Below are 6,296 nucleotides of genomic sequence, written 5' to 3'. Positions count from 1 at the left end.
TAAACTATTAATTCAGAAAAACAACTATTCCTACAGTTTTTACAATCAAAATAAGTGTTCGGCGTAGACGTTTTTGTGGTCGTTGGCGTAGTCTTTGTCGTAGGGATATTTTTTGATACCACGTAACATTTACGACAATAATTTTTTACTCATACAAAATTAAAACCTATATTGTTTTTAATTGTGAAAAAATTCGATTAAAATCATCTCTTGAACAAGAACTAAGAAATTTGCATTGCATGAATCATTATATGAGGACTCTAACAGATTTTCAATAGAAAGTTTGTTATCTGATAAAAACACGAAATGTATCTTATAGTGCGGTTACACTACAGTTTTTTGCCGGGTTAACCCACTTTATGAGGATTTATTGCTTAATCTGGTCAAATCTGACCAGATTTGCCATACAAAAATTAAATCCTCTCACGACTGGGTTTATTTTAAATCCGGCACAAATCCACCAAAAATACAGTGTTGTATTCGGTATTTGTGCAAAAAAAACCAACTCTACTCGAAAAGTACCAAAAGTTGCAACTGTTTTTGCAACAGAGTTTGTCGTGTTTTACACGTTTACGATTGGTCGCATGATATTTTATGGAGTTAATAAATCTAAAGTTATTTGAAAATCATAAAATTATTTATTTTTTTACATTAGACACTTTTTTAACAAAAAGTACGCTTGATACCATGATACAAAAATGTATCCCTGTGTGTAAAATATACCAATATGAGCAAAGAGGGGATGATATCTCATACGAGAAATTGTAAAAGTGTAACACACGACTTTATCAGTTATTTTGTATGTATACGTAAACAAACATCAGCTGACAGTTTATATCCTCAAAAAGCTAAGTGTAACCAGCAAAGATTAACCCACTGGATCTATTAAACCCAGTGGGTTAACCTTCAATAGTGTAACCGGGGTATTATGCAAATGAATAAAAGTAGTAAAGTTTGTATTTATAGTTTAGACTATGGTGGATTTAGCAAATCCGATCGGTTTAACTTGTCATTTGCATACAATATCTGTCAAATAAATCGAGATAATGTACTTAAACATGTTATAATTGTATAGTCTAACAGGCGTTTTATTATAGTTATTTTCCAATATATTTTAATAATCATTGCCAAAAAAATCTTTTGAAATTGATTTGTTTCTATATAAGCGGATTTAACAAACCCACTGGGTTTTAAATGTCAATTCCATTAAATATACGTCAAACAAATCCTCATAAAGAAGGTTAATCGAACTATGAAAACCTATGTGTACTATAGGGAATATTGAGAAGGTAGATGTAAAAAATGGTGTTTGTTTGAAAGGAAGAACTATAAAAACAAAATTATGAATGAAAAATGTAAATGCTTGTTTAACAATACATTGAATAAAAATTTCTGAATGAAGTTGTGCTAAGAAAAAAAGAAAATGAATAATTCTTGCAAAATGTTTTTGACATTGCAATAACAGATTGCTAGTACATCCACCTTAATAATCCTCTCTCAAAATAAATGAGAGAGAGTTTGGTGGGTGTTTTGCATTAGCCTCTCTGAGAGAATATTTCCTTTGGTAAACAACGGGGGATGAAATGTTTATAATGTACTTCACTTATAAAATAAAGGTTATTAATATTAAATATTTTTTTTCTGTTTTGCAAAAATGCTTATTTTTCAACTTTTTTTAATGACTGCAAAACTAATGGTTCATGATTGCTTGCATTTTAATTCTAAATTTATCACAATTTCTAAAAACGACTACAAAGGACTTTTCGCAATTTCTCTTGTTATATTGTCTAAAAAATGCTGCCAATTATTTACTAACATCGTTTTTCTTCTATAAAACGACAACAAACAACAATTTTTACATTTTAAACAAAAAGATAATAAAAAATCGTTCATTTTATTTGTTTACGATAGGCAATTTGGCCTCGAGAAATTACTCGCAAATTTATGCTCAATTATTCGATAATTTTACTCGATAACGAGTGTTGTCATCCCAACTTTGAGTACTCAGGTCGAAACAACTCGATATCGAATCACATAATTAGGCCCCTGCAAAAGGCTATAATATAAACATGGCCTTATATTTAAAACGAGAAATCCGTTCTGGGAATTACGAATGTATTTCTTTCGATATGTTAAGGATATAACATGCTATAAAAGTCAAAAAATGTCGTTGTATATCACTTTTCATAACATTAAAAAATGTAACTTACAACAACGCCTACGACAACGTCACTTGAACGTCTACGACTACGCCAACCGTAATAAGGGTGAATATTTCCTTGACAAAAATAGGGTATCAATATGTACAGAAATAATATTGAAGATGTTACGATTGAAGATCATGTTAATTTCGATTGCGACAATTTAACTATGAATCATCCCTATTTTGGAGTCGCGAAGCATTGATCGGGAAATATGTTTTCTTCCATTGCTCATTGTGAAAACTTTAATAAAGCAAGTGGCAAAATCAAAAACAAATGAAAATCACAACCAATTTTTTATGGTTTCCATACTCCAATGACAAAACAAATTCTTTTATCCATAATTGAACATTTGTCCAAAGCCGGATATGGGGGGAACAAGCCGCGCCTTATGGAAAGAGCTCAACGACACTTTCCGTAAGTTAAACCACAAACCAAAATGGGGAAAGTTTTTGTGTTTGCTGTCGCGCCCCATTTATTGAAACTGATTCGAAACCATTTTTTGAATTCAGGACTAACATACAAAGGTCAACTTATTACCACGCGTACATTACATGAATAACCCATAAATTAAATTCAGATCATTTAAATGTAAAAGAAAAAGATGGGTTTATCCCATTAACAACATTTTTTAAGTTACTTAAACATGCAATTTAGGAAGGCAAAAGGTAAAGTTGGCTGCGCAGCTATTTTCCCATACCACAGCGAACGCAATTATGTAGATGGGTTTCATCATTATTGGTTGAATTATATAACCCATCTCTAACAGCGGACTTTATCCAACTAGTAAATGATTGGTTCGATTTGATGAATGCACATTTCAATAATTTTCATTTCCCGGGAAAGGTATAGACTTATGTAAATTTATAATTTTAATTCATATTTTTTTTTATTTTTTTCAGCAAGCTTTTGGATTTGCGTTAGAGAGAGTCAAGAAGCAATATTAAACGAAATGAATGATGTTATGTCTCGTCCAATTATCTCGAACAAAAAATCACTAGAATATTTTCAAAAAGGTGTAATGATGTCAAACAATGCTCTAAGTATGTTATACGGAATATATAATAACAAGCCGTCTTATTATTCGAGCTAAAGGCGGCCTTAATGATCACCCAACACTCAAGCAATTTGTATACCGATTTAGGAAGTATATTTTGGATGCCCAAGGATTGTATCAGACCATATTACAAGACAATTCAGAGCATTCTGTATGTAATTTGCTGAATCTATTAACTTCCTGATAAATTTGAGGAAAAACGCCCACCCTAGAGCTTCAAAAAAGTTTGAAAAATTATAAAAAAAACTGCTATAAGCTATATTTTTTAAAAGCGGTTAACAAATGTTTGTGTTATAGTCATAGTAGTGTAAAAACGTATTAAAAATAGGAACATGATTTTCCTCCTGCTCTAGGCAGCTTAGAAGATACCAAACATAATTTATTATTTGTAAGTAAACTTTGAATTCTGTTGAAAAATACATGAGATATGCAATTTTTAATTTAAAACTTCTCTACAAGTGGTGTTTTAAGACACGCCGTTCGGACTCGGCGATAAACAGTAGTTCCCATATCATTGAGCTAATATGAATCGGGGTGCACTCATTGATATGAGAGAAGTCTCCCTTATCCCTTCTGGGATGTTTTTTCAACAATTATTATTTTTATGCAATTTTTATACCCTCCACCATAGAATGGAGGGTATATTTTTCCGTTTGTAATGCATTAAACTACTTATTTGCAACCAACAACAACATTTGCATAAAGTATACATATTTGTTATCAGTATAAAATTCTGAGTCGATATAGTATAGATTGACTGATATAGTCTATCAAAATTAAAAATTTGTTAAAGACGTTTTTATTATATCGGTCCAAAATTAGTTTATGTTCGAAGAGGGCCATATCGCACTGTGGTTCCGCCCGTGGACAAAAATCGAAAATTTATGGCAACAAATTTGATTCCGATTCAAATAAATATTACCTAAACACATCAAATTGTCCAGTACAATTTTCCAATTTACAGCGGTAATATGTCAAGTAAAGTCGAAAAAGTTAAAAGGCATTCGCAGCTTATGAGTGAAATTATAAACAAATAAAGAGGTAAATGTACAATTTCCAGATTTAAACTTACAGTTGATAGCATTGAGAATGTTTTTACGTAAAAAGAAATTCATACAAAGTTTTCTAACTTCCTTAAAAATAAATTCTTGTAAGTCCCAATTTACATTAGGCGAGTTTACTTGCGGCAATTGTCAGTTTGATGGAGAGAGAGGTGAGGCATATGGTAACCCTTTGCCTCTCAGCCCCCTCTCTCACCTACAAACTGACAATTGCCGCAAGTAAACTCGCCTAATGTAAATTGGGACTAACTAAAATAAATTCTTTTCTGGTATGTACTTTTAAAATCAGTACTATAAATTTATGTTGAGTTTTACTAATATTGGGAGTATTTGGGAGACTCCGTGTTTTTTTTTTAAAAATACACCTTTATATGGGGGCTATACCTAAACGTGGACCTATATTTTTTGCGAGGATGTATTTTGTTCACTGAGAACTCAAAATGCGAAATTTAACCAAATCAATTGGAAACTGTGTCTAAATTCATCAAAATACCAAAAATCAGGCATTACCTTTATAAGGGGGCTATACCTAAATGTGGACCTAGATCCACTCAAATTTTTTCTATCATCTTGCCTCGTTGTAAAACTATGTTTCAAATTTCGAGGCGGTAGCTCGATTAGAACTATTTTTGGCACTCCTTTCAATACATGTGAGACCGCCTCTTAATTGTTTGTGATGTCAAAATGTAAAGTGTGTTTGGACAATCTATGTCGCGTAGAAATATTACGATGTGCAAAGTATGGACCAGAGTGAACGAAAAAATGATTAAAGAGTAGTATAGAGTCTTCTTTCCCCCGGAAATGTGTCAGTGCTGGTTCACGTTTTGGATTACCCCTCATAGAACGGTACCGCCCGATTTTTCAGGGGTTTAGTTGCATTATCATATAGAAACGGAAGTAATTTAATACATATTTAGTCTTCTTTGGGCCTACTAAACTTCTATCCAGAAATTTGTGAGCACTGGTTCATGTTTTATGTAGCCAAACTAGAACGGTACCTCCCGATTTTAGGGGTTTTCAGGATATTGTAGGATAGTATGGCTATCCTACAGAAATGGCTGAAATTAAATATTTAGTCTTCTATGGGGCTGTAATAACTCTTCCCCCTAATTTGTCCATACATTTCCACGTTTTGATATAGCCACTGACATTTATGACAATTTCGAACAGTCAACCGTAGGAATGCTGTGAAAACTATAAAATTTATGGAAAAACTCAGGAATTCGCATATTTAGCGAAGCTCAGGAGCATATATTATCCATGAGAACAACATCAAAGCGCTCTAGGATCTCAAAATAATTAGTCCCACTGTATTTCCTGGGGTTTCATAAACTACCAGACTGAAAAACTCAAAGAAATCTGCAAGGGTCCGCCTTAACGAGGTATACGCGAAGCCTGACCTTAAATAAAGTCAATTAAATCACAAATATGTTCCTATTTTGTCTAAAAAATATCATAGACAACCAGAGACATTCGATAAAGCAATAAAATGTAAAATTTGTATTGCTTATATGCCATTTAGATATGACACCATTAGCCGGATTTAGCGCATTATCAGGTTTTATTTGCTAAATCCAGCCAAAATCTACCAGATTTCCCATACAAAAATAAATCCTCCTATTGAGTGGATTTGTTTTAAATCTGGCATAAATCCTCGTATACAACTCTGTTTTTAGCAACATGTTGCTAGAAAATACAAAAAGTTGCAAGCTGGCACAAGAAACAAGGTAGATGCATCGGTGAATTGCTACACTAAAAATAATTTAAAATGTAAAAATTTGTAAACAAGGCGGAAAAATTAAATTTATTTTGATGTGCAAAGTTGATTTTAATCAACCAAGACTAATATTTATGATGTCTAAACGATAAAATAATTCGCTTATTTATTTTAGATGGGCAAACTGCGATAAAATAACATTTTATTTGCTCTTTAGTTAGCATTAGTAGCATAATGTGCTAACATTTTCAGTACTAAAC

The 6,296-nt window shown here is 32.2% G+C and overlaps 1 long non-coding RNA gene across 1 annotated transcript; it reads left to right on the top strand.

The window, feature by feature from the left end:
* Positions 1-2,620: 2,620 nt before the first annotated feature.
* Positions 2,621-3,686, top strand: LOC141390298 (uncharacterized). Its single transcript, XR_012409319.1, has 2 exons — positions 2,621-3,047; positions 3,104-3,686. It is a non-coding gene; the product is annotated as an uncharacterized lncRNA (long non-coding RNA).
* The last annotated feature ends 2,610 nt before the right edge of the window (positions 3,687-6,296 follow it).

This window comes from Musca autumnalis, unplaced genomic scaffold, assembly GCF_047663935.1.
Source record: "Musca autumnalis isolate F117 unplaced genomic scaffold, ASM4766393v1 scaffold_1, whole genome shotgun sequence".
NCBI classification, from domain to species: Eukaryota; Metazoa; Arthropoda; class Insecta; order Diptera; family Muscidae; genus Musca; species Musca autumnalis.
Note: the sequence above shows the minus strand (reverse complement) of the source record. Positions and strands in the feature narration are given on the sequence as shown.